We start from the raw sequence: 27601 nt of genomic DNA, 5'->3' as shown, positions 1-27601 counted from the left end.
CTGGAAATGTTATTCTTCAGGGCAATACACAAGAGTACGATGCTGGATGAGGCAGGCCTTTCTCGGGTAACTGGGAAGAGGGCAATTTATAAAAGAGAAGCATGATCTCTAACCAAGGCACGTGCTCGGCTGCAGGAAGAACAAATGAAAGTTGAGGTTCTTGACAAAGATTCTCTTAAAGTGAGCCATGCATACAGACTGCTTGTGGAGCCCCTACTTGGGCCTTTTCCTTTAAGTGACCTCATTCTTTTGGAAGGTTTCTCAACACTGTCTGCCTACATCGAACCCCTGGAGAAATTAAAGCATTGCTGTCTGGCCCCCACTAGCACCAAAGATAAGGAGCGAGGCCCACGCTTTGGTATAAAACATTTCCCGGAGACCTGGCCAGTATGGCTCAGTTGGTTGGAGCATCGTCCCATACACCAAAGGGTCATGGGTTTGATTCCTGATCAGGGCACATGGCCAGGTTGTGGGTTTGATTCCCAGTTGGGGTGAGTACAGGAGATAACTGATGTTTCTCTTTCTCTCTCTCTCTCTCTCCCTCTCCCTCCCTCTTTCTCTCTCATTAATAAACAATAAAAAAAATATCCTCAGGTGAGGATTAAAAAATTTTTCCCAGATGAGCTTCACATGATTGTGGAGAACCTTTGCCTAAAACCTTCCTTTCTCATAAACTGAGGTTACAGCTAAAGTCTTCCAATGCACTATCCAATGTGTGCCTAGTCTAACCTGAGAAGCAAGCACTGTAACTGTAAAATACATACAAGCTAAACCCTACATGCTTCATATGCATAAAAGGAATGTACACTACCACATTAATAATATTTATACTGGTTACATGTTGAAACTATACTCTGAATATATTGGGTTAAATAAAATAGGTCATTAACACCACTTATTTCTTTTTACTATTTTATTTTTGTCTTTTAGTAAAAAAGAAAGACTTTATTTTTAATTAAATGTATTAGGGTGCATTGGTTAATAAGATGAAAAAAAATAAGAACCATATTATTTCACTCACATGTGGGGTATAAAACTGAAAGCAACAAATGAACAAACAAGAAAACCAAGTAAACAAAAACTCATGGACACAGACAACAGCGTTGTGGTTACCAGAGGGGAAGGGGTTGGAAGGGTTGTAAAGGAAAAAGGGGATCAAATATATGGTGATGGAAGAAGATTGGACTCTTTTTACTTTCTTAATATGTCTAATAAAATTGAAGAGGTCTTGCATTATATTTATTTTGAAAGTACTGATCTAAAGTACAGAAAATATCCCTAAATTGTCCATTAAATCACCTGTAAGACACACATATAGTAATTCTTATGCTCAAAGAACAAGAGGGCCTGTTGCAGCTGTCTGGATTCTTTCACCTCTAGGGTAACCAGAAGGTTCCTGGGGAAAATAAGGAAGGGGTGGAAATTATAGTGTTTGCTTATCAACCAGGTGTGCACACTCAGGTTAAAGTTCAGTTGAATACATATCAATAGTTCATAAACTCGTTCTGTAAAGACTAAATGAGCATGATGTGGGTTGAGGCAGCAGTGAAGTAAATAGGACAGGAATGGCTCTTCTTGGCAGCACATCGCACGGGGTGGGCTTACACACCTGACCTTATTCAATGGTCTGGGCGGGTCTGGAAGACAAGCAGGCACATCTTCAAAGGTTTCCAGTTGGAAACCTTCCTCCCCACCGGCCACCCACCATCATCTTTCTCCTGGGCCAATGAAAGCAAGAGTATTGTTCCATGTACTGGTGGGCTGAATCCATCCCCGCTTGAGTCCCTACTACCCATTTTCACTAAGCATCCTCAGGCATCCTTTTAAGTCCTATGTCAGATTAAGTCACTTCTCTGCTCAAAATCCTCCAGTGGCTTCTCGCGTCACTCATAATCAAACACAAAAGTCTCCGGTGAGACACAACAGGCCCTCATGATCTCACCCCAGTTCCCTTCCCATCTCCCCTCCCATTGCTCACTCAATTCAAGGCACACTTTGTCCCCAAACACATCGAGGACACTCCTGTCTCAGGAGCTGGCACCTACGATGCCTTTGCCTAAACACTCTTCCTGCATTCTGTGCCTGGCCCAACCCCTGCCTTCCTGCAGATCTCTTCCTGCAGACCAGGGCGGCCCTCCCTAACTTCTGATCTCAATTGAAATCCTGTGACCCTGCCGATCTGTCGTCTCAGAGCACTCTCACATCTGCTTGGTAGCATGTCTGTCTGTATCCCATGTGTTTCCCACTAGAACATAAAGGCCATGTCTCTCATGATCCTCTCTGTGTCCCTACCTTCCAGAAGAGTAGGAGGCACATAGATACAGATAAATAATTGTGAACTGCCTATGAGTGAATGAACATCACCTATGGGAAAACAGACCTGGAGAGGTTTAAATGATTTGTCCAAGATCATGTAATTTGAAACAGTCTTACGACTCTAGGTTTAATTAATCTAAGGTAAATGGAAAGATTAATGGTCCGTAAATAATTGCACCTTTTGCGCATATCCACACCTCTTGGTTCCATGTACAGATTGCACAAATTATCTGCAGATAATTCAACAAGCTGCATAGTAAATGCTTCAGAAAATATATTTTCAAACGTTAAATGTAGGAACATTTTGTGACAGTCCAGTCACGTACAGCAGTGTAGGGAACTGGTCTCTAACAGTAATCTACCATCTTTCTAGAAAATGGAATAGTTTCTTAGATGCTTACCGGTTGAGAACGGGGAAAAGTACGCATTTGCCAATGCATTCCAGAGAAGACTGAGGGACTGTTTTCTGTTTTGCTCTCCCTGCCAGAATGAGATATTCGTTTTTCTGAGCCAGCACATTAATTATTTAGAACTGGTAACTGTTTCTATTAGGACTAAGGTTGGTGCACCTCAAGGTCAATTAAAAACTTATCTGGTGGTAATAACCAGTTTACTCTTAAATACCTCAATGCTATATTTCTTCTGGGTTGCATTCATTTCTTTGTTTCTTTATAACCAATATAAAATTCCTCAAAATTGTGATCTGCCTTATCGTCCACTTCCCAGAAAATTTGTGGTGGCTAGCCTCCAATACGGTCCTCAGTGGTCCCCACCTTCTAGTATGTCACACGCTCTGACCTTAAATAGGGCTGCGTAGGATACTTCAGAAAAGACAGTGACGGACTTCCAGTCAGGGCTGTTGACCTGCCCCTGGTTCCCCCGCATCTCTCCGGTTGTCCTCCTGCTCGGCCCCACGATGCTGGTGGACCTCAGCCAGTGGTCCTGGCCCTTGAGCCTGCAGGAAGTGGACAAGAGGCCGAAGCACCCGCTACAGGTCAAATACTCTGGGGCAGAGGTCAACGAGCTGGGCAAAGTGCTGACACCCACCCAGGTTAAGAACTGGCCCAAAGGTATTTCACAGGATGGCCTTGATCCAAGTAAACTCTACACCCTGGTCTTGATAGGCCCAGATGCTCCAAGCAGAAAGGACCCCAAATGTAGGGAATGGCGCCATTTCCTAGTGGTCAACATGAAGGGCAACGATATCAGCAGTGGCACCGTCCTCTCTGATTGTGTGGGCTCTGGGCCTCCTAAGGGCCTTCACCACTACGTCTGGCTGGTTCGGGCAGGCCAAGCCACCAAATGGGACAAGCCCATTCTCAGCAACCCATCTGGAGACCACCGTGGCAAACTCAAAGTGGCATCTTTCCGCAAAAAGTACGACCTCGGGTCCCCAGTGGCCGGCACGTGTTACCAGGCGGAATGGAATGACTCTATGAGCAGCTGGCTGGGAAGTAGGGGGAAGCCAGGAGACAGACATGGCCCCGGGGGGCCCAAGCAGTGTTCTCAACGTCAGTGATGCATGTTGACTTCTCCTCTTCCCTGTTCCCACTCTCACAGATGAGACCTGAGCAGACAGAGGTGTAGGGTGACTTTTCCTTCTGCCTGTCCTTTATCATTGTACAGGCTCACACCCTGGATTTGTGTTGATCAAATTTAAACCCCATTTTGGGGTCTATTTTGGTACTATGATGTAGTCATCAGATTGTTGATATAAGAATAACAACCCAGTCTGGAGAGTCCCTTTGCTGTTGAGCTGCAGGGCTGGGTGAGAGGTTCTCTGAAATGTGTTAGTCTGTGCCTGTTAAATTTATCACTCTTCACTGGTGTAACAAAAGCCAGTCTGGAGTTGCTAAATGTTGTGTTAATTCTGTTGTTTGCTTATAGTTGAATAAAAATAAAAACATTGTGTGGACAAAAAACAGAAAACAGAAACAAAAACAGTGACGTCCCAAGGTAAGTCATGAGAAATGTCATGACTACCATTTTACGTTCTTGGAGCACTTCCTCTGGGGGAAGCCAGCTGTAATATCACAAGAAAAGGTAAGTAGCCTATAGAGAGCTCCTCTTGTTGAGGAACTGGAGCCTCCTGCCAACAACCGGCAATACGTGCAGGAGCCTTCTCGGAAGTGGATCCCCAGCCCCAGTCGAGCCTTCCGATGACACAGCCCCAGCTGACATCTTCGGTGCAACCTCAACAGAGACCCTGAGCTAGATCCCCCAGTTCAGCCGCTCCTGAATTCCTGAGTCAAGAAACCATGTGAGATAAGAAATGTTTGTTGCTGTTTTCAGCTACAGTTTTGGAGAAATTTTTAGGTAGCAGTAGATAACCAATACCCAGTAAGCATCTTAAAAAAGAGGCACATGCCATCACTCCCTATTTGACATGGGCCAAGTTCTTGTTGCTAACTACAAAGTAGCTACAATCCCCACAATCTTTATGCATATTTTTTTCAGCATTTCAAGACAGCCAAACCAAAAACTATAGGCTTGACTGACAATTAAAAGTTGAGCTTGGCTTTGCTGCTGTGTTGCTTCCCAAGCATAGTTTGAATAAAATAAATCATTCTCTGGGCTGGTTTATTTAATAATCTATAAAAACCTAGAAGCCAAAAGTCAATGTTTCACTAAGCCTAAATGTTAACCCATAGTCCACTTTCATTTACACACATGAATTAGCTCTCTTTTTCCTAGATAACTTTGACCTTTGTGGCAGTTCTATTACTGGATTCTGAAAGGAATAATTTTCTTTGGTGTGATTCCTTTTTTTAAGTCTTCAAATTGTAAGACATTAAAATTACACTCTATTGGAAGAACAAGCACGGTTCATACCTGATTACATTTTCTTAATGTTAGCTGTGAACAAAGGATCAAAGCTAATTTGTCAGAGTGGATCTGTGTTGATGGATATATGCATTTTCTCTTGGGGGAAAAATGTGCTACAGAACTAGAAATTAATTGGGTTAATATGTTCCTTTTGACAAATTCTTTATTTATGTCTGTCTAAACAGGTGCTAAAAATCAAAAGCAGAAATTCAACTGTCATCATTCTCAGAAAAATCTAATAAAACTTGTGTCTATAAAATCAACTTCGTGTAAGTTTAAATGTGCATTTGCATCCCATCAAATTTAATATATTATGAAGTCAAGAGTCTACAAACAGGGAAAATTATATAATTCAGATATTTTAAATCTAAAAATTTACCATTCCCAAAACATCTTTTTAAAAATATTTAATTTCAGCTTTTAGAGCCAAGCCTTGCTTTAATGCAATTAATTTCTGGTTTCAAATTCTCTCTTTTATGCTCTCTTTTCAAATCCTTTGTTTAGGCGTGGCCTGGAAATATTGTTCCCAAATATTAAATTGCTATCCCTTGTCCCATATCCCCTTTGAGTCTTCAACAAAGTGTAACCCCTTTTAGAAACCTTTTGATAACTATTATTGTCCAAAACAATGTATCCTAATACTCAAAAGCTATAATTCTGAAAAAGATGTATTTGTTCACAACTCTGTTCCTGGGCCCAGTATAATGCCTGACACCATTAGGCAAGAAAAAGAAGGGGAAAAAAGGCACCCAATCTGTAAATAAATAAATAAAATTGTCTGTTTGCAGATGACATCTTATATACAGAATATTTTAAACTTTCCAGCAAAAACTGATAAAGCTAATTGAAAAATTTAGTAAAGTTACAAGATACAAAATCAAAATATAGAAATCAGATGTGTTTCTATACAAACAATGAAATGTCTAAAAAAATAAAGAAAGCAATTCTATTTCCAATAGCCTAAAAAATAAAATATTTAAGAATAAATTTAACCAAGGAAGTAAAAGAGCTATACACTGATAACTATAAGAGTTTAATTAAAAAATTGAAGAAGTCACAAATGGAAAAATATCCTGTGTTCATGGATTTAAGAAATTAATATTGTTTCAATGTCCATACTACTCAAAGCCATCTGTAGATTCATTAAAATTCTTATCAATATTCCAAAAGCATTTCCACAGAAATAGAAAAAAAAACAATCCTAAAATTCCTATGGAACTACAAAAGACCCCAAATACCAAAAGCAAGCCTAAGAAAAAAGAACAAGGCTGGGGCATCACAAGTTCTGATTTCAAACTATATCACAAAACTATAGTAATCAATACAGTACGGTGGTGGCATAAAAACTGACACATAGGCCAATAGAATTGAATCAAGAGCTCAGAAATAAACTCACACATATACAATCAACTAATATTTGACAAGGGAACCAAGAACATTCAGTGGGGCAAGGGTATCTCTCTAATAAATGATGGTGTTGGGAAAACTGTATAATTACATGTAGAAAAACGAAATTGGACCCATATCTTACACCACTCACAAAAATATACTCAAAATGAATTAAAGACTTAAACATACACCTGAAGTATAAAACTCCTAGAAGAAAACATAGGAAAAATAAACTCCTTGACATTGGCATTGGCAACATTTTTTTTTAATATGACATCAAAAGCACAAGCAACAAAAGCAAAAATAGACAAGTGGGACAACACCAAACTGAAAAGCTTCTGCACAGCGCAAGCAACAATCAACAAAATGAAAAAGCAACTGCGGAATGGGAACAAATATGTGCAAGCTGTAAAGGGATAAGGGGTTAATATCTTAAATGCATAAGGAGCTTATCCAACTGAGTAGCAAAAAAAAAAAAAAGCAAACAATACAATTTTAAAATGGGCAGAGGACCTGGAGAGACATTTTTCAAAGAATGCACACAAACAGCCAACAAGTACATGAAAAGATGCTCAACATCTCTGCTCATTGGGGAAATGCAAACTAAAACCACAATGAGATGTCACCTCAAATCTGTTAAAGTGGCTGTTATCAAAAAGACAAGGGATAACAAGTGTTGACGAGGATGTGGAGAAAAGGGAACCCTTGGGCACTGCCGGTGGGAATGGCAAATTTTACAGCCACTATGAAAACCAGTATATATCTGGATATATATCCAAAGGAAATGTAACCAAATCAGGATTCCGAAGGGATAGCTGCACTCCTCTACTCATTGCAGCATTATTCACAGTAGCCAAGATATGGAAACAATCTAAGTGCCCACCAACAGATAAATGGATAAAGCTGTGGGGATATGTATATGTATATGTGTAAATAATGAAATATTATTTAGCCATGAGGGGTATATAGGGGAAATCCTGCCATTTTCAACAATAGGGGTGGACTTTGAGGGCATTATGCTAAGTGAAATAAATCGGACAGAGAAAGACAAATACTGTAGGATAGCACTTACAGGAATCTTAAAAACCCAAACTCATAGAAACAGAGTAAAATGGTGGTTGCCAGGGGCTTGGGGTAGGGAAAATGAATAGATGTTGGTCAAAGAGTACAAACTTCCACTTATAAGATGACTGAGTTCTGGGGATATAACGCACAGCATGGTGACTATAGTTAGCAATGCTGTAGTATATATTTGAAAGCTGCTAAGTGAGCAGATCTTAACTGTTCCCAGCACACACACACACACACACACACACACACACACACACACACACACGATCATTATGTGAAGTGATGGAGATGTTAACTATTTCTATTGTGGTAATTAGTTAGCAATACATGTGTCAAATCATCATGTTGTATACCTTATATTTACACAAGCTTATCCATCAATCATATCTCAATGACACTGGGAACACAAATGCTTTACTTTGGGAGTTTTCTGACAAATTCAAGAAAAAGAAAAGAAGTGAGTGGTGGACTGGGGCAGAATAAGAAGAGGGAAGGTTCTAGAAACAAGGTCAGGGAGATAGGAAGGATGCACATCATAAGGATTTGGTGGCCAGGCTAAGGCGTTAGCATTTATTCTGAGTCTGACAGCAAGCCAAATTTTTCCATAAACCTTGCATGTTATGCTGAGGCATTGTCAAGAAAAGTTGTGAAAGATTTTAAAGTAGAAACCGAAACAAACGGTCTACAGTATGTGGTTTATCGCCATCTTTTGTTGTCTTTGAGCTAAACATTGAAAGTAACGTAAATGATTCTTGCCCACAGAAATGTCCATGGTGTCTGCTGGCATGCCATCATAACTGCCCTGTGGATACTGATCACTTCTGTATCTATCAAGCAATTTCATTTCAGCATTTCTGATGGGATATATAGTTGTCCATTCTTTGGATTCTCCTTTGAATGAGTGGTAATGTCTTTGTTCCATCATTAATTAATAAGAGTAATAAAACATTTGTCCATCTTCATTTTTTCCTTGTATGAAAATGAAGATTTTTGTCTTTTCAGAACATTATTCTTTAACCGCATAAACACCCTCCATGATAGGATCATATGCTACCAAACAAACATTCAGCCTGTCACCCAATTTCAGCTTCCACCTTTCGCCACAGCCACATAGCTAATCCTATAACCCAGCACACCAGCAACCCAGACAGCAATTGCTAATCTGCTGTTTGTTAAGGATAAACGACAGAACGAAGCCACCACAGTTCTACAGCGCTCTCTTTACAGAAAACGTTTACGCCTGCGTACCACACTTCCTCATGTCTCACAACCCACACCAGAGACCACACGGCACCCCCCCTTCCCCCCTCTCTCTCCTAAGGGAAAAGCATACCTACATCTACCAGAAGCCTGGTGGGAGAGAGTCGTGTAGAAGTTGTTTACAAACACTCGTTTCCTTTCTTACTTTTCAGAGGGGAAAAAAGATGAATAAAATATGCTTAGTACATGTTGATAATTAGATTCCGCCTCTCAGTTTTGTCATCACCTGACCTTGTATCTCTGCTTGGCAGCCACCCCTGAACAGCATCTGCAAAATGTAAATTACCTTTCTCAGCAAGGATTATGATTTCAAGTCTTACCTTTTTAGAGATGACTTCAGAGGCACCTAGACATGCAGCAGATGTTGGCTTAGCCCCCAGAGACATTAAAATTCCCATGGTAACTTCTTTTAAAATATTTTTTTTATTTCAGAAAGGAAGGGAGAGGGAGAGAGAGAGAGAAACATCAGTGATGAGAGAGAATCATGGATTGGCTGTCTCTTGCATGCCCCTACTGGGGATCGAGCCAACAACCTGGGCATATGCTCTGACCAGGAATCTAACCATGACCTCCTGGTTCATACGTCAATGCTCAACCACTGAGCCACTATGGCTGGGCTCCAATGTAACTTTTTAATGTGTTTTGCAAGTACAGCATCTTTGCTAGAATTTCTGAAGATAGTAGGTTAGCTCTAGCTGGCTTGGCTCAGTGGATAGAGCGTTGGCCCATGGACTGAAGGGTCCCAGGTTCGATTCTGGTCAAGAGCACATACCTTGGTTGCAGGTTCCCTGGCCCTGCCAGAATATGTGCAGGAGGCAACCAATTGATGTGTCTCTCTCACATTGATATTTTTCTCTGTCTCCCCCTCTCCCTTCCACTTTCTCTAAAAATCAATAGAAAAATATCCTTGGGTGAGGATTAACAACAAAAAATAAAGTAGCTTATAGTTCATTTGCAAACCAATTTATTAAAAATAAACCTATTTATTAAACACTAGAGGCCTGGTGCATGAATTCATGCATGGGTGGGGTCTGGCCAGCCCGCTCCGATGGGGGTCGATTGGCCTGGGGGAGGTGCCGTGGAAGGTCAGCTGGCTGGCCCTGCCCATGATCGCCCCCCACCCTGATCAGGGGCGAGGCTGACTGGGGGAGGGGCAGCAGGAGGTTGTGGGGGGTCCAGTTGGGGCCCCGATCAGGTCGGTTTGCCCCCACAGTGCTTGCCATAGCAATTGGTCATTCTGGTCGTTCCGTCATTCCAGTCGCTTGGCTTTTATATATAAAGATATTCAGCCAGAAAAAGCATGAATCACAGTTGGTCCATATGCTCTTCTGGGTCCTCAGGAAAATCTTCAAGACTTTCTCCTGAATCATGTCACCATAGGTTCCTGTAGTGTGATGTCATCTCCTTCAATTGTTTCCTCAATTGACCTCTACCCCAACCCCAAATTGCTATACTGAATTGGATTTATGATGTCATAGTTTCTTGTTTTATAAGAACCACTGGTATTTACATGAAATTTTTCTGTATTCTCTTCCTATAAAAGAGATGTAAAAATTCCTGAGTATTGGGTAATTTTTATTTTAAGGTAAGTAATTTGTTTCCATTTTCTCATTACCTGCTGGAAGCTCCAAGCCAAATGTGTACCTCAGCTACAAGTTTGAATAAATGTACAGATCAATAATAATTGAATAAGTGTATAGATCAGTATGTTCTAAGATCTTTTGCTTCTTTTTTTCTTGGCTTAGCCTTCACCACAGACTTTTAGGTTTTGCTATCTTCTATTTTTGTTCACCCTTATACCTTGAATCTTTTCTGTAATATGACAGTGTCTAAGGAAAACAGGGAGGGAGGGAGTTAAAATATTTTTTAAACTGACAAATTCACAAGGTTAAGTAATAACCTTCATTTTGCTTGCATTACATAATCCTGCAAAGCATATAATATTACAGTATTTTAAATATTAATGAAAGATTTTTTTCCATTATTTAAATTAAAATTTCAGGTGGATTTTTTAAAATATATTTTTTTATTGATTTCAGAGAGAGAAAGGAAGAGGGAGATATAGAAACATTGACAATGCGAGAGAATCATTGATGGGCTGCCTCCTGCACGCCCCCTACTGGGGATGGAGCCCACAACCCAGGCATGTTCTCTGACTGGGAAGTGAACCATGACCTCCTGGTTCATAGGTCAGCGCTCAACCACTGAGCACACCGGCCAGGCTCAGGTGGATTTTTTTAATGCTAAAAGTATACATTCCAGCAGCACATATACAACACTTTTTTCCTGGAAATTTTACTTTTCAAACTGAATTAGATAACTGATGTGTTTAAAATTACTGGAGCAGGTTATGTGCTGGGAAAATGTACCAATAAGAACACTTGAGGGCAAGAAAGAGAAATCTGGTTCAAAATGACCCAAGCAAAAACTGGAATATATTGGCTCATGCAGTAAGCAACAGTAAGCTCCAGCCATGGCTATATCCAGAGGCTTAAGTTACATCGTCTAGTCTCACCTATATTAGCTTCATTCTCAAGAAGGCTTTTTCTGTCTAGAAATAATAACTTTGTCAGAAGTTCCAGGTTTATATCTTACCCACTATTTTAATAACCCCACTCCTAAACACCAAATACTAATATTAGAACACATTTATAGAATCCTCATAAATCAAAGTAACTCTGACAGAGAAAGCAATGGTCTTAATGTCATCAAACACTGTCTTATGAATGTTAAATGAATATAATTTAGCAGATTATCAGACCAAATAAAGCATCTATAATATATTTTCCAAAATAGAAATGTTGATGGAGAAGAGGCATCTTTTGGTAAATCAAATATTGAAGTTCCTCACAGATTAGCTAAAAGTTCTTTTTTCTCTGATTCAGTTTCACTCAACCTCCAGGCATTTAGCTACACAGCCAGTGCTTTTATTGTTCTTATACTTCCAAGTCACTGAGCCAAAGCCCATGATGAATGACTATTCCATGACTTCCTGACTTCAATTTTTTGTAGATTAACAATACTCAATTTATGGTTAATATACCTAAAATATCATAGGAAAGCACAACAGTGGAAGGAGACCCAATGACTTCTCACAATAAACGAGGTGAAAAAAAATTGGCAAGTTTATGAGGTCTTGGCTAGGAGGTATTTGGCTCCGAGTAGGAATCATAACCGCCAGGCTAATCAGGCTGATCATAGTGATGTATTTATAGCAGCAAGATTGATTTCAACTCACAGAACAAAATCTGGGAAAGGTACATTGCCCCTGACAACCATGTATAGTGTTCACTCTTGCTGGCTACCTCTGGAAGAAAAAAAGATTGATGTGAGTGGATACATACATACTCACATATTACATCTATATCTATACTGATTCCATTTTTTCTTGGTATTGAGGTAAAAATGGTAGATTGGAAGGAGGGCAGGAAAGGATCTATACCCATGTATTCTCTGAATTTTTATCCCACTTTCCAAATCTGATCAAGCCTGTCTTCTTGCAGAGACCCCAGCAAAAAAAAAAAATTCTTATTTTGGGAAATATGAAGTGAGGGGAAGAGAAAGGAGAGAGAATGCACACACCAACTAGGGCTCATAGGAGTCATGTGTGTCTAGATCATTGATCTCTCAAGACTAGAACAAGAACAACAACAAATATTCAGGAGGCTCTCAACCTTCCCAGACATTGCTCAGTAGTGTTTCCTATTAAGTATCCCATCATTAGACACAGTCATTAGATTTCGTAATTAGTATTTTTAAATGCCTAACTAGGTGACAAATTACCCAGCTCAAGCACATTTATAACCATATTAACTATTTAAACACAAACTGAAGCAGATGGGGACAGCTACTAGTAAATACTATCCTCATACAAGATTTTAGATGAGATCTTCATGGTCCAACTGTAATGAATTAATCTCAATATTTACATTGAAAATAAATGTTTGCCAACACAAATACCAATTTATACTGTCCTGGAACTTACAAACTATAACAATTTAGTCATTAAAACATATGACCAAAATTAGTTACTTAAGAGGTAGACGCTAAGGAGAAAACATTTCAAAATTCTAACTCTGGCTAAGGAAACAGAATCATAGACCTATAGAGATCTTCTAGTCCAGTCATTATTTTGATGCATAAATTCCTCTACAGTTTCCCAAATCAGCACTTTAGGAGGTTGGGCGTAGGAAGTGAGTAATTGTGTTATGTATGGGGCGTGTGATTGGGAAGACTGAAGGAGAAGACCTTATACTTAAGCTGGGAAAGCTTAATGTGCTTTGTGATGCACAGTTGCATGGATTGTTCTACTGCTCAGCTCCCCGGGGCCTTTCAAAGGATAATATTGTGCAAATCTCAAAGAAGGACCAAGGTATCAAGTATTTTCAGACTAGGTTGAACATGAGGACCTTCTGTTGGAGCCGCTGGTTCACTTTCCTCTACTGGAATGAGTGTTCTTTGGAACGCATTTTGGGAAATGATCCTTCACTGTGCCCAATAAGAGGAAACAGGTTAGAAAACAACAAGAAAACCCACTGCGTGGGAAAACATATTTGCAAACGTCATATCTGATAAGGGCCTAATCTCCAAAATTTATAGGGAACTCATACAACTTAACAATAAGAAGATAAACAATCCAATCAAAAAATGGGCAAAGGATCTAAATAGACACCTTTCAAAAGAGGACATTCAGAAAGCCAAGAGACATATAAAAACATGCTCAAAGTCACTAATCATCTAAGAGATGCAAATCAAAACAACAATGAGGTATCATCTCACACCTGTCAGAATGGCCATCATCAACAAATCAACAAATGACAAGTGCTGGAGAGGATGTGGAGAAAAAGGAACACTTGTGCACTGCTGGTGGGAATGCAGACTGGTGCAGCCACTATGGAAGACAGTATGGAGTTTCCTCAAAAAACTAAAAATGGAACTCCCATTTGATCCTGTGATCCCACTTCTAGGAATATATCCCAAGAAACCAGAAACACCAATCAGAAAGGATATGTGCACCCCTATGTTCATAGCAGCACAATTCACCATAGCTAAGATCTGGAAACAGCCTAAGTGCCCATCAGTAGATGAATGGATTAGAAAACTGTGGTACATCTACACGATGGACTACTATGCTGCTGTAAAAAAGAAGGAACCCTTACCATTTGCAACGGCATGGATAGAACTGGAGAGCATTATGCTAAGTGAAATAAGCCAGTCAATGAAGGAAAAATACCACATGATCTCACTCATTCATGGATAATAAAGACCATTACAAACTTTTGAACAATAATAGATACAGAGGCAGAGCTGCCTCAAACTGATTGTCAAACTGCAGCGGGAAGGCCAGGGAGGGTTGGGGGGAGGAGGGAGGGGGGTAAGAGATCAACCGAAGGACTTGTATGCATGCATATAAGCATAACCAATGGACATAAGACACTGGGGGGTAAGGGAGGCAGGGGATTGTCAAGGGCCAGGGGGGAAAAAAGGACACATATGTAATAACCTTTGTAATACTTTAAGCAATAAAAAAAAAAGTTAGATTTTTAGCAAAAAAAAAAAAAGAGGAAACAGGTTAGGACTATTAAAATATGATATATGGTTAGCTGTCATAGAAACATCCAAGGTGCCCTAAAAATGGGGTGTCAATTTATAGTCCCACCACCACAGTATAAGACCACCTGCTTTGAAATCCCTCATTGACATGACAATTGCGCAACCTCCATGAGAGTAAATTGAATTCCAGCGAATTCAAGCCACAGTTTTCACCTCATCTCCATTTTTCTCAGCTCAACAGGCAAATCTATTTTTCACTGGAATAAACATGACAATTAAAAATTAACCTAGCCACCTGGTGATCTGCTGCTCATGTGTCTTTCTGACAAGAACAGACTAGCAGAACTCACCTAGGAAGAATGAGAGTGTAGTTTATTAGAAACGATAAGTTGTGGTTAACTGGCTATGAAGAGACCAGAGAATTGATTCCCGGTGCCATGGCAGTGACGTCTAAGTGTGAGAACTCTAATTTGGCTGTCGGACAAATGTAACCGTACCAAATTATGATCAAAACATCATCACATGTAGGTGCTATTTTATATTTAGTTCCTACCTGTTTGGTATCCAACAACAGAATAACAAAATGTGGTAGATAAAAATGGCTGCGCATTCTTTGCAAATCCTCTCATCAAGCCATGGAGTCTCTTTCCTTCTTGAATCTGGCTGGCTAGCTTCATGACTTACTTTAATCAACAAATACAGCCGACATGTAATGGATGACTTGCCTCTTCTCTCATTTTCCTGGAACACGGTTGCTATTGAACAAGCCCAAGACAACCTGTTGGAGAGGGAACATGGACGAGATGGAGGAGCCCCAGCCAGAATGTGAATGAGGCCAACTGGGAGCAAGCTGCCCCCAACTGACCTGCCAACTCAATGCAGATGCCTGAATGAGCCAAGCCAGCACCATGTGGGACAGAGAAGAACCGTGCCAGCCGAGCCCAGCAGTAATCGCTAGCTCACAGAATAGGGATTGCTGTTTGAAGCCACTAAGTTGATAACTGATAAAAAGTAGATGTTAAGTAAATTTCAATATAACCCCACTACAAATTCTACACATCTCACTGGAAGTTTCAAATACTCATCTATTACTACAAACATGTTGCTAAATATCTAATTGATCACACAACTAATAGTTATGAATTTTTATTTTGCAACTAATTCTTCTCACTTGTTTAAGAAAGAATGCTCATTTCAATAAAAATATAAAGTATTTAGTCATGTCCAGGTTGGTGCCAAGCAGCCACTTCCCCCCTTCCCCTAAGTTTCAGCTAGGGCAATCCACATAGAATTTTCATTTAACTCCTATGTCACTAGAGTGCAATTTGCTTTAGGATAAGGATCTTATCTATTCTCTTTCCTGCTATAACCCCAGCACCTAGAACAGTGCCTGGCACAAAGCATTCAACAAATACTTACTGAATAATGTGACAAGGGCTCTAATACTTGAATAAATGACATGAATTTATCATTTTCAAATTCAATCATTTTTTTTCTCTTAAGTAAGTGATAAAATTATATTCAATCTGTAAAAGCAAATTTATTAGTTTTATGAGAATGATGATAGATTCTTCACAGGTAGTTATGCAGCTAATAACCTGAGGAGTTAAGTATAATTAAGGCATATCACTCTGAAGAGAAAGCTCCTATCTTTTTCTATCTCTGCATTTATGTTCTACTCATTAAAACTGTACAGCCCATTAGCCCATCAATAATCACAGAGTACAAACCCAGGGAGGTCTAGGTGAATCAGTATTTTATCTCACTTTCTTGGTGAAAGCATTTTGCTTTCAAAGTGACAAAAAATTCCACAAATACAGCAGCAGAAAAATTGCTTTAAAAGAAAGTTTAAAAGCAGACTCAAGTTAGTAACTATTTGTATGTTATTGCAATCAGGAAAATATTAACACATAATTAAAAGATGAGATCAAGAACTAAAATAGAGTCATATTCAATGTCCTTAACTTGTTGTCATTGTTACAGGCAACACAAAGCTATGATGAATATTCCGAGCTACAGACATTTTTGCATTGTTTGGGGCATATTTTATAGGATAACTCCTGAAGATATTAATGTTGAGCACATTAGTTTTAACAGCTCCTGCCAAATGCTATCCCGGAAGGTTGTATGTACTACAGAATATTGCATAGCCATTAAAAAGATTGAGTGAGACCCACAGTTTGTACAAAGACATACTATTAAGTGGAAAAGGACGTCATAAAACATTATGAAAAGTATGTTACAAGTATTGGAAGAAATGTAAAAGTTGATCGTAATAATATAGGGGAGGGACGAAAGCATATGTACCAAACTATTAATGATAATTTCCTTCAGAAATGATTTATAGGGAACTAACCCATTTTGCATTATTCATCTTAGCAGTATTTGAATTTCACATGACACTTATGTATTTTTGTTTCAATAGTTGTATCTTCAATAGTTAATCTTTAAAATATCAGCCTTTTATTATGTAATAGTCCACTTGTTTTAGCTATGATGCTTTCACCAAATAGCAAATACTCACCAATGGTTTCTTCCTTCCTTTCTTTTTTTTTAAGGCAGCAATTTTGTTTCACTCCTTTCCTAGTTTCTTTTTTAAATTAAATGTATTGGGGTAACAGTGGCTAATAGCCTCATAAGAATTTGAGGTGCACAGCTTTACAATACATCTGTCTACTCTACTGTGTGCTCATTAGTCGCCTTCCATCAGGTGTTTGACGCCCTTTGCCCTCTTTGTCCTCTCCCTTCCCCCTCCCGTCTGGTACCCACCCTTCTGTTGTCTGTGTGTAAGAGCATAGGTTTCTTAAATAAGAAAAGACATCCACCTTCCATTCCTCCTCTCCATCTATCTTCTATTTAAATGACAAGAAATTTGCAACTAGCTGGTTCTGGGGCTTGTGGGGGTAGAGGGTGGCCTAAAAATACCTTCAAGAGAGCCGGAGAACCAAGATGGCGGCATAGGTTAACGCCAGAGTTTGCTGCCTCGAACAACCACTTCAAAAATACAACTAAAAGATGGAATGGACATCACCCAGAACCACAGGAAGGCTGGCTGAGGAGAGATTCTACAACTAGAAGTAACGAGAAATCCATACCGAGACTCAGAGGAGGCACAGTGTGGAGGTGAAATACTAAGGTGTGGAGGTGCGCGTGGAGCTGGCCAGCGGCGGAGGGCGCGATTGTTGTTTTCAATCAGGAGGGAGTTTCAGACTCTGAGCTCCAGATCCGGGCGAGTCTCTAGGGACCCAGACTCAAACGGGAGAAGCAGGAAGGCAGCTTTCTCTCCGAGGTTTGCAGCAGTTGCAGAGCCACTGGGGACGGAACTGAGAGCAGCCATAACTGCTCGCTCTGCCCGCCCTGTAGATCCCCTGGGACCCGCCCCACCCAAGCCCTGCACAGAAGCATTTGCCGGATAGCCTCGGGCAAAGGCTAGATTAGCACCGCCCTAGAGATTCAGCACAGAAGCTCTCCCACTGCAGACACAGCTGACTCTCATAGCCAGTTAGCCTGGAGGTCAATTCACCCCTAGTATTGCCGACAACAATTAAGGCTTAACTACAACAAGACTGCGCACAAAGACCACAAGGGGGTGCACCAAGAAAGCATAAAAAAATGCGGAGACAAAAAAACATGACAGAAATGGAGGATATAGAGCTAAAAAACGCACTTTTGAGGGCTTTCAATAATTTGCTAGAAACTGCCGATAAACTTGATGAGAGCCTCAAGAAATCTAATGAGACCCTCGATGTTGTGATAAAGAACCAACTAGAAATTAAGCATACACTGACTGAAATAAAGAATATTATACAGACACCCAACAGCAGACCAGAGGAGCTCAAGAATCAAGTCAAAGATTTGAAAAGGGAAGAAGCAAAAAACACCCAACCGGAAAAGCAAAATGAAAAAAGAATCCGAAAATACGAAGATAGTGTAAGGAGCCTCTGGGACAGTTTCAAACGCACCAACATCAGAATTATAGGGGTACCAGAAGATGAGAGACAGCAAGATATTGAAAACCTATTTGAAGAAATAATGACAGAAAACTTCCCCCACCTGGTGAAAGAAATGGACTTACAGGTCCAAGAAGTGCAGAGAACCCCAAACAAAAGGAATCCAAAGAGGACCACACCAAGACACATCATAATTAAAATGCCAAGAGCAAAAGACAAAGAGAGAATCTTAAAAGCAGCAAGAGAAAGAGACTCAATTACCTACAAGGGAATACCCATACGACTGTCAGCTGATTTCTCAACAGAAACTTTGCAGGCCAGAAGGGAATGGCAAGAAATATTCAAAGTGATGAATACCAAGAACCTACAACCAAGATTATTTTATCCAGCAAAGCTATCATTCAGAATTGAAGGTCAGATAAAGAGCTTCACAGATAAGGAAAAGCTAAAGGAGTTCATCACCACTAAACCAGTATTAGACGAAATGCTGAAAGGTATCCTTTAAGAAGAGGAAGAAGAAGAAAAAGGTAAAGATACAAATTATGAACAACAAACGTGCATCTATCAACAAGTGAATCTAAGAATCAAGTGAATAAATAATCTGATGTACAGAATGAACTGGTGAGTATAATGAATCAGGGACATAGAAAGGGAATGGACTGACTATTCTTGGGGGGGAAATGGGAGTGGGAGATGCGGGAAGAGACTGGACAAAAATCGTGCAACTATGGATGAGGACAGTGGGTGGGGAGTGAGGGCGGAGGGTGGGGCGGGAACTGGGAGGAGGGGAGTTGGGGGGGGGGAAAGAGGAACAAATGTAATCTGAACAATAAAGATTTAATTTAAAAATAAAAATAAAAATAAAAATACCTTCAAGCACCCAGCCTCTCTCCCTCTTTTCTGTCCTCAGCATTAGGGATTTTCACCTTGGGCTTTTGTTCATCCATACAAGTGGTTGCTACAACTCTCAGCTTCAAACACTCAAATGACCAAGTTCAAAGGAGCGTGTAAGAGTGGACAAGGATTGGACTCGCCTCACATTTCTTTTTCCTTGTTCCAGGAAGGAGAGTGTTTTTCAGAAGCCTTTTTACCTTGCATGCCAAGCCTAGTGTTCTGTGACATCTCAACCTACCACAGACAGAAGAGGACCAATTTCCAAGGCTTGGTTTATTTCCCCGTGCTAAGCACAGAATAAAAGGGGGTTTCATTACTAATGAAAAAAGGAAAGTGCCTGACACTTCTCTCTCATTTTAAATGGGTGATTCCCTCCTTAACTTTTTGGATGGTTTTCAAACACACTTATATTAATAAGCCCTATGGAATCAGGCCATTATGTCTATTTCCTCACATGTCAGTTCTACCATTACATGGAATCGCTGACTGTCATTTTTGGTTGTGTATTTTCTCATGCTCTTAATTTTCATTGGAGAGTTTATTAGAGAAGGCAAGAATGTGAAAAACCAAATGCAATTGTCAGCACTTGGCATTCATCATCATACTTGGTGTGAGTAACTGCGGTCCTGCATACCCCGAACTGGGCGAGCACAAAACAAAGCTACATTTAAATATTTAAATCTTAGCACCTGAAAATTCTTTTATTTTAATGACATTTTTTTACATTAAAAAATATATGGAAAGTCTTTCCCAATCTCCTCACAACGTGGCACACATGGAAGATATAATCTGTGTGTGGCACATGGGTAAACCAGAGGGGATTTAGAGTCCTCCTGAGGCTGCCGTGGCTGAAGCTGACCAACCCAAGAGCTCTGACTACACCAGACCTTTCCAAGGCCACAAGAGCATCCCTATTCTGCAGGATACTTGCTGGAAAGTTCTGATAGAGATTTGAGTTTTGAATCCTGACTCCTCTGCTCCCTGCCCTGAGCAACTTAACCTCTCTGAGCCTCAGTTTCCTCATCTGTAGAATGGGAATCATAATAAAACTTACTCTATCAGACTGTGGAAGAGATTAAATAAAATAATCAGCACTCTGCTCACGCTTTTTTGTTATATCCAGAAAATTTATGATCAAGATGGCTCTGTATTGCATGAAACAAGCTAGAGAATGCATCTGGGCATTCTAGCCATCTAAAGCTTCAGTCCTGACGCTCCCATGTAATGCCTCTGGAGCACAGTAGCATTTCATTTCTCTTGATAGAGAAAACAACAGCCCTCTTCTGCCAGAGGCAAACATTTTGATATGACTCTGGACCCTATGGCAATACAAATTAGGTCTTTCTGGTGCATTTTTGGTAAACACTTAACTGTTTAATGTGCCTGATGTCACCCTTCAGCTCTGGCCTCCATCTGTAGGCTGACCCTCTGCCCCTTTCCAAAGCCATTTCTCCTGCCAACCATCTGTACGATAATGGCAGGCACAGCGGTGCCATAGTAGCCCATCCTCTGGTCCATTGGTCAGGGGAGAGCTCCTGATCCAGACTGCACCTACGAGGCGCCCCCTTGGGAAAGAGACTAGAAATGAGAAAGAGAAGTGGGCACTTGTTCTAGACCAGACGCTGCCCAGCCCAGCCCAGGGGAGCTTCCCAAGGCCAGCTGGGAAAGGGAAGATGAGACTAAAGTAAATGAACCAGAATGACAGAGAGAAGCAGGACAGAAGAGCAAGATAATAATGTCCATGCTGTGCGGGTCTCCAGGTCCAGTTACCCCAGAGGATGGCCACATCCCTGTCCTGATTTTGTGTGGGATACCTCAGAATCCTTACAACAAATTCCTTTTATTTTATTACTAGAGGCCAATGCACGAAATTCGTGCAAGAGCCTTGGCCCTGGCCCCCACCTGTTGTGACTTTGACCAGAAGGAAGGATGTCCAGAAGGACGTCCAGTCTAATTAGCATATTACTTTTTTATTATTATAGATTTTGCTCAAGCTGATTTATAATAGCTTTCTGTCCTTTACAAACAAAGAGATGCCCAAGCTGTTGGAAATCTCAGTCCTATTATTTCCTATTAAATACATCTGCATGTCAGCGGCATTCCATTTCTCTTTATAGGGAAAGAGCAGCCACCATCTGCTAGAGGCTGTATGTTTTAGGCAGGATTTCAGAACTTCATAGCAACCCAAATTAATTCTTCTTGGGAGATACAGCCAGTGTGAGAGAGAATTAAAACTATCTTCGTGCCTTCATAAAAATCTACTGCCCCACAGGCCTGTCACTTCCCAAAACACATGCTGGTATTTGGATGCTCGAGTTGAGCAAATGAAAGACTTGGGGACAGATAACATGTTCGTGTGTGTGTGTGTGTCAAATTCAATGCAAGGTCCAGTTAATTTCTATTGATTACACAGACAATGGTACCAAGGTCAGAGATGAAACAACCCTAAAGAAGAACAGAGTAAAGAGAGGTAGAGAAGATAATTTCCCTCCCTCACTTGGGAATGATTTATTGAGGGCCTTTCCCATCTCAGGCACTGGACTGTGTCTTAGGTACATTCAGACCCTCTTTTTTAATGAGTACTGCTGACTCCATTTCATGAGGACGATGACCATGTAAGTTGCTTTGGAAAAGAAAAGCTTTGGAAGATGGAACCTCATGGATAGGATAAGGAGGGGAAAGAAGAGGAAAGGGATTCATAAGAGATATAACTGGAGTTACCGTGTGCTGAGTACATAGCATAATAGCTCCTCCACCTAAATGAAAAGCTGCAGCAAGTAAACAAATCTCTCAGCAAGCTTCCCGTTGCCCTAGAAGGCAGGCTAACGTAGGAAGCTGAGCACATGGGCTGTTAGTTACTGTGATGCACAGTTTATTGACTGGCTATGTGCCATTGGGCCAGTTACTTGACTTCACTGTGCCTCAGTTTCCTTCTCAGCAAAATGGATATAGATAGCAATAGAGTTGGCCTCGTAGGGTCATGGAGAGAGCTAAATATTTCCTTCATATAAAGCAATTAACATGTTGCCTAGAATACTGCTGGCCCGCACATAGTATGTACTAATTATTTAGTGTTGTCGTTGTTGCTATGACATACTCAGTGACAGTTACTTCACATGCACCATTTCGTTTCATCTTAACCATGGGAGGAGGGCATTAGCCCTACTCAGGAGGGTTTTAGCCCTACTCAGATGTCTGCCTGACATCACACAGAGCAGAGATACAAACCCAGAGATAGAAACACCAAGAAGCCACATCTCCCAGGCAGACATCAACCAGTGACAACCAGTGCTGCAGACAGCAGACAAGAAGCATGACATCATGTATTCTGGAGCTGAGTGGCTGTCTGAGTCACCTGGGGTACCTCACTGATGAATCCCTAATCCCCGCCCAATACCTGGCTGGACAGATGATGAGTGAGCCGCAGAAATGGACAATCTGAGCGAGCGCCCCAGGGCTTTGGTGGAAAAGGGTTTGCAATTTGATTGTTGATCCAGATTCAGATCTGAGGTGAGAGGGTGGCCTGGTCGCTCGGGGTTTGATGGGGGAAGCAGTGCCCAACCCCAACTGGAAGGGTGGGAATGACCTAGGTAATGGATAGGTGGACTATTTCAGGCAGGACCAATAACCTGAGCAAAGGTGAGGGATAAAAATGCACGTGGGGGCCCAGGGAGTGCTGCGTGGCCTTCATTGACTATAAGAAGTAGCAGAAAAGAAGTCTGGACAAAGAGGTAGGGGTCCTACCGTGAAGGGCCTCAGGCCATAATGAGGTGAATCTGCTATAACCACACTCAGCCTGCAAGCAGCCATTCCCGTATGGGGGGGTGGGGGGAGGGACTGAGTCCTTTATTATTTTGATAATGCATTAGCTTCTTAGATGGTCCTGCCACTTTGCCTCTTGACCCTCTACATCCATCCCCCAAACACTAGCACCAAAGTCAACTTAAATAATAGAAACCAAGTCTCGTTGTTCCCCTGTAAGGGCTTTCCATTTCCCTACAACAAAATCCAGATTCTTCACCATCGTCTCCCTGCCCAGACTCCTGCTAACCAGCCCCCTTCATCTTTCAACACCCACCCCTGTCAACAGGCTCCAGTCTCCGGCCTGATCTTTCTCTTCCTCAAACCTGGATCCTGTCCCCAGCCCAGGCCCTTTCTCACTCCATCCCGGCCACGCCCTTTATTCAGCTCATCCTTTGGGTCTCAGCTTAAATGTCACCTCCTCAGAGACTGGGCATTCAACCACCCAATCTAAAGTTTATTCCCGCACCTCCCACACTCTCTTTATCTCAGCACCTGCCTCTTTTCCTTCGTAGCATTTATGACCACCTGCAATCATCCTGTTTATTGTTTTATAGTCTGTCCCCACACCAGCAGGTAAGTGCCCTGTGAGGAGGGGCCTTTAATGTGTTCCTCATTGCTGGGTCTCCAGCACCTAGAATGTGCTCTGGTAACATCTGCTGCATGACCCAGTGATGGTAATGACGGCAAGTGCCCGGGAGACGGGAGGGCGGTGGGTTAGAACACTGGACACTCATGGCTCCTGGCTGCTATGTAACTACTGCCGTCTCTCTGTTAGGATCCTCTGCAAAACTGAAGGCTCAACTCTGTTTTTGTTATATTGATAGAATTTCATTAACCTAATGATGTCTGCCCTCTAACTCTCTCAGGCCCGTCTACTAACCTTTTCCTGGCAGTTCAAATAGCTCTAAAATATGAGGCCGCATTTACAGTTAATCTGGCAAACAGAGTTCATTAACAGCGTCCTTAATCACACTTTTTGAGCGTGAATAGATCAGCGTTGGCTGGCATTTTCATGAGTATGCTCCAATATTTATATTTCTTCAGACTGAAAGAATGGTGCTAATGGGGTAGAGAGGAAGAGACCTTTTTCTTACTGAACAATGTCCATATGATTAGGTACACAGACCGTGATTGAAAAAATACAGCCACCTTGGATCCTCTGTGGAGACGGAGATGAAGGAGTGTGTATTCACATAACCCTACTGCACCCCAGGCACCTGGGGGAGCTCAGAGTTCACCTTGGACATCGGATTTGCCATGCAATGGGCCCAGCGAGGAGAGAAGCTAAAATAATACCATCAGCTCTGCGTCACATGTGCACTGGCGGCTACAGATTATTCCCCAACGACCCTGGGTGAACCCATTATAGGCCTGAAAGGAAGCGCCATCAGGACACCGAGTTCCGGTTTCCACTGATGCTGGTTAGTGCCATGTCACAGAAGGTTTGCCAGACTCCAACGGAAAGAGGAAAATCTCACTTCTGATCCTGATTGGAGGGGTTGACATTTAAATCTGACACCAAGGTTGCAACTTCATCCTAATGGCAAAATGCCTTGTGCTTTAAGTCTTCACTGCATATTTAATCACAGGAATTGCACATTTCTCGTGGCAAGGCAGACAGGACAACTGGAGCACACTCCGTGTGTCCAAGAGGGACGGAAATTTCAGCCTCTCTTCGGACATGCAGAGGGGACAACCGCCTGAAACCAATAAAGACAAAAACCAAAGGCAGGCCAAGGTTTTCTGGGCCCCCTCCAAGCCCCGTTGTGATCGCTACCCTTTTTTCTGCATCGCTTTTTATCGAGGGAATCCTAAAGCAACTTCATACTGCAGCTACGCATGGCTGCAATTAAATTCAGGTAAAAGTCATCTGAGCAGAAGGCCGTTTATTTCTCCCGTCTTTTCCCAGCAGGCAAATTTACTAAAGTTTCTAATCAGCTAGAAAAAGAGTCAGATTTTTAATGATGTTAAAAAAAATTCTTCAAATGGCAGGAATCTTACCTCTCAGCTCTCTGGACCCATCTTTTGAAATTTCCCAAGTTTACAGTAGACCTGAGCTGAGACCCAGACAAAACAAAATAAAACAAAAAAGCTGAACCTGAAAGTTCCCTTTAAACCATAATAGAGCAATACCATTGTACTCTCTCAAGTTCATTTATTGATTCTTTCAACAGATGTTTACTGAGTTCCTATTTACCAGACACTAAGGATATGGCAGGTAACAACACAGATCGAAACCTCTACCTTTGTAAAACTTACATTTTAGAAGGAAAAAGGTAGACAATAAACACTATTAATGAATAAATAAATGTTAGAAGGTGTCGAGTGCTATAAAATGAGAGGCAGAGAAAGCAGTGAAGGAACATTGAGGGCAAAGGCAGGGGTGTAGTTTGTAATGGGTAGCAAGCTATCTAGAGCAGTGATGGCGAACCTTTTGAGCTCGGCGTGTCAGCATTTTGAAAAACCCTAACTTAACTCTGGTGCCGTGTCACATATAGAAATTTTTTGATATTTGCAACTATAATAAAACAAAGATTTATATTTTTGATATTTATTTTATATATTTAAATGCCATTTATCAAAGAAAAATCAACCAAAAAAATGAGTTCTCGTGTCACTTCTGACATGTGTGTCATAGGTTCGCCATCACTGATCTAGTGTTACATAACAAATTACCCCCAAACTCAGCTACGTACGTAATAAGCACACATTACTCCCCACAGCTCTTGAGAATTCAGAACCCACAAGCAGCTTAGCTGGGGGTTCTGGTTTAGGGTCTCCCACAAGGTAGTTGTCAAATTGTCAGAGGGACTATAGTTACCTCAAGACTCAAATGGGACCAGAGAAACTGTTCCCAAGTCCACTCTCAGTTTGGGTGGCCGGCCCTGGCTATTTGCAGGCCAGTGGCCAGAGAATTTGTACCACAGGATTATTTTCCAGCCTCTTCCGTACCATCCTCTTAGTACCCGATTCAGAATGTGAAGGGGAACTTCCCTGATGAACTAGAGCCCATGTCCCCAAGGTTGACTGATGCTCAGGAGGTAGCCTAGGCTCACAGTCCAAACCAAGACAGGCAGCTGTCAGCGGACGAGCGCTCACTATTGGCCAAACCCTGTGCCACACCATGCGCTAGCCCTAGTGAATTTGGTCATAGAAACCCTCTATGAGGAACAATTATTTCGTTTCATTGTTGAGCAAACTGAGACTTTTGTGAAGTTTTGTCACATGGCTAATAAATGTGGGCACTGAAACCCCAAAACTATTCTAAAACACCTCCTTAAAAGGAATGTATCAAGTTTCCATGGGACAAGACTGCTTTTCCCTTAAATAATTCACCCCAACTGAACCTTTAATCAACCAATCCTATATAATAAAGAGCTAATATGCAAATGGTCATCACACCCTCATGCTGTCACGCCATAATGGCTCAGACATTAACACTGGGGAGAGAGGAATGGGGACCAGCCAGACTGGCCCAGGAGAGGAACAAGCCGCCTGCCCCATGGTCCTGGGCACCAGCAGCTATGTCTGCACCTGCAACCCAGGAGAGGGATAAGCCACCTGCCCCACAGTCCCAGGTGCCAGCGCCTGGGGCTGCAGCCCAGGAGAGGGACAAGCCATCCACCCCATGGTCCCGGCCAACTGCGGTTATGGCCCAGGTGAAGCTACCCACCCACGGTCCCCTGCGGCTGTGGTCAGCCTGGGTGAAGCCGGCCGGGGTCCTGGGTGCCTGCGGCTGGCCAGAGGGAGGGAATCCTGGGTCCTGGGTGCAGGGTGAAGCAGAGGCAATTAGGGGCGATCAGGCCAGCAGGGGAGCAGTTAGGAGCGATCAGGCCGGTAAGGGAGCAGTTAGGGGTGATCAGGCAGGCAGGCAGAGGTGGTTAGGAGCAATCAGGCAGGCAGGCGAACGGTTAGGAGCCAGCGGTCCCAGATTATGAGAGGCAATCAGACATCCCCTGAGGGGTCCTGAATTGGAGATGGTGCAGGCCGGGCTTAGGGACCCCCCCCCCATGCATGAAATTTGTGCACCAGGCTTCTAGTAACTGTAATAAAAACAAGCAGCAAAATAAAATTTCCACAATTCATACAAATATAATATATAAGTATATATGTATAAACACATACATATACATATATATATAATCAGCAAAAACTCAAGGAGGTGAATCAAGATATTAGAATTCCCTAGAGATATTAAAACTCCTCCAATAGTAATTTCCAATTAAAAAGGCTCAAGCTTAAAAGGAATCAATCTCGTAATTCATTGTGAAAGAAGAGATATGAAACTTCGTGGCCTTTTTAAAGAACACTTTTTGGGCAACAAGTAAAATTTTAAGGATCTTATCAATCAATGGTCAATTATTCTTGTTGAGGGTTAAACCTGCCTTTCTAAGCAGTGGGCTGGGGCACGGTGCCCACATCAGGTAATTGATTTGATTGTGAAATTGATCTGGACTCCATGTGGCAAGAGGGCACATAAAATGGGTGCAAGCATGGAGACATCTTATTTCTAGTCTTTCCTGATACCTCTCCATGAG

The 27601-nt window shown here is 41.6% G+C and overlaps 1 pseudogene; it reads left to right on the top strand.

The window, feature by feature from the left end:
- The first annotated feature begins 3232 nt into the window (after positions 1-3232).
- Positions 3233-3800, top strand: LOC102433188 (annotated as a pseudogene).
- Positions 3801-27601: the final 23801 nt, after the last annotated feature.

The sequence above is a fragment of the Myotis lucifugus genome, unplaced genomic scaffold, assembly GCF_000147115.1.
Source record: "Myotis lucifugus unplaced genomic scaffold, Myoluc2.0 scaffold_258, whole genome shotgun sequence".
Taxonomy (NCBI): domain Eukaryota; kingdom Metazoa; phylum Chordata; class Mammalia; order Chiroptera; family Vespertilionidae; genus Myotis; species Myotis lucifugus.
Note: the sequence above shows the minus strand (reverse complement) of the source record. Positions and strands in the feature narration are given on the sequence as shown.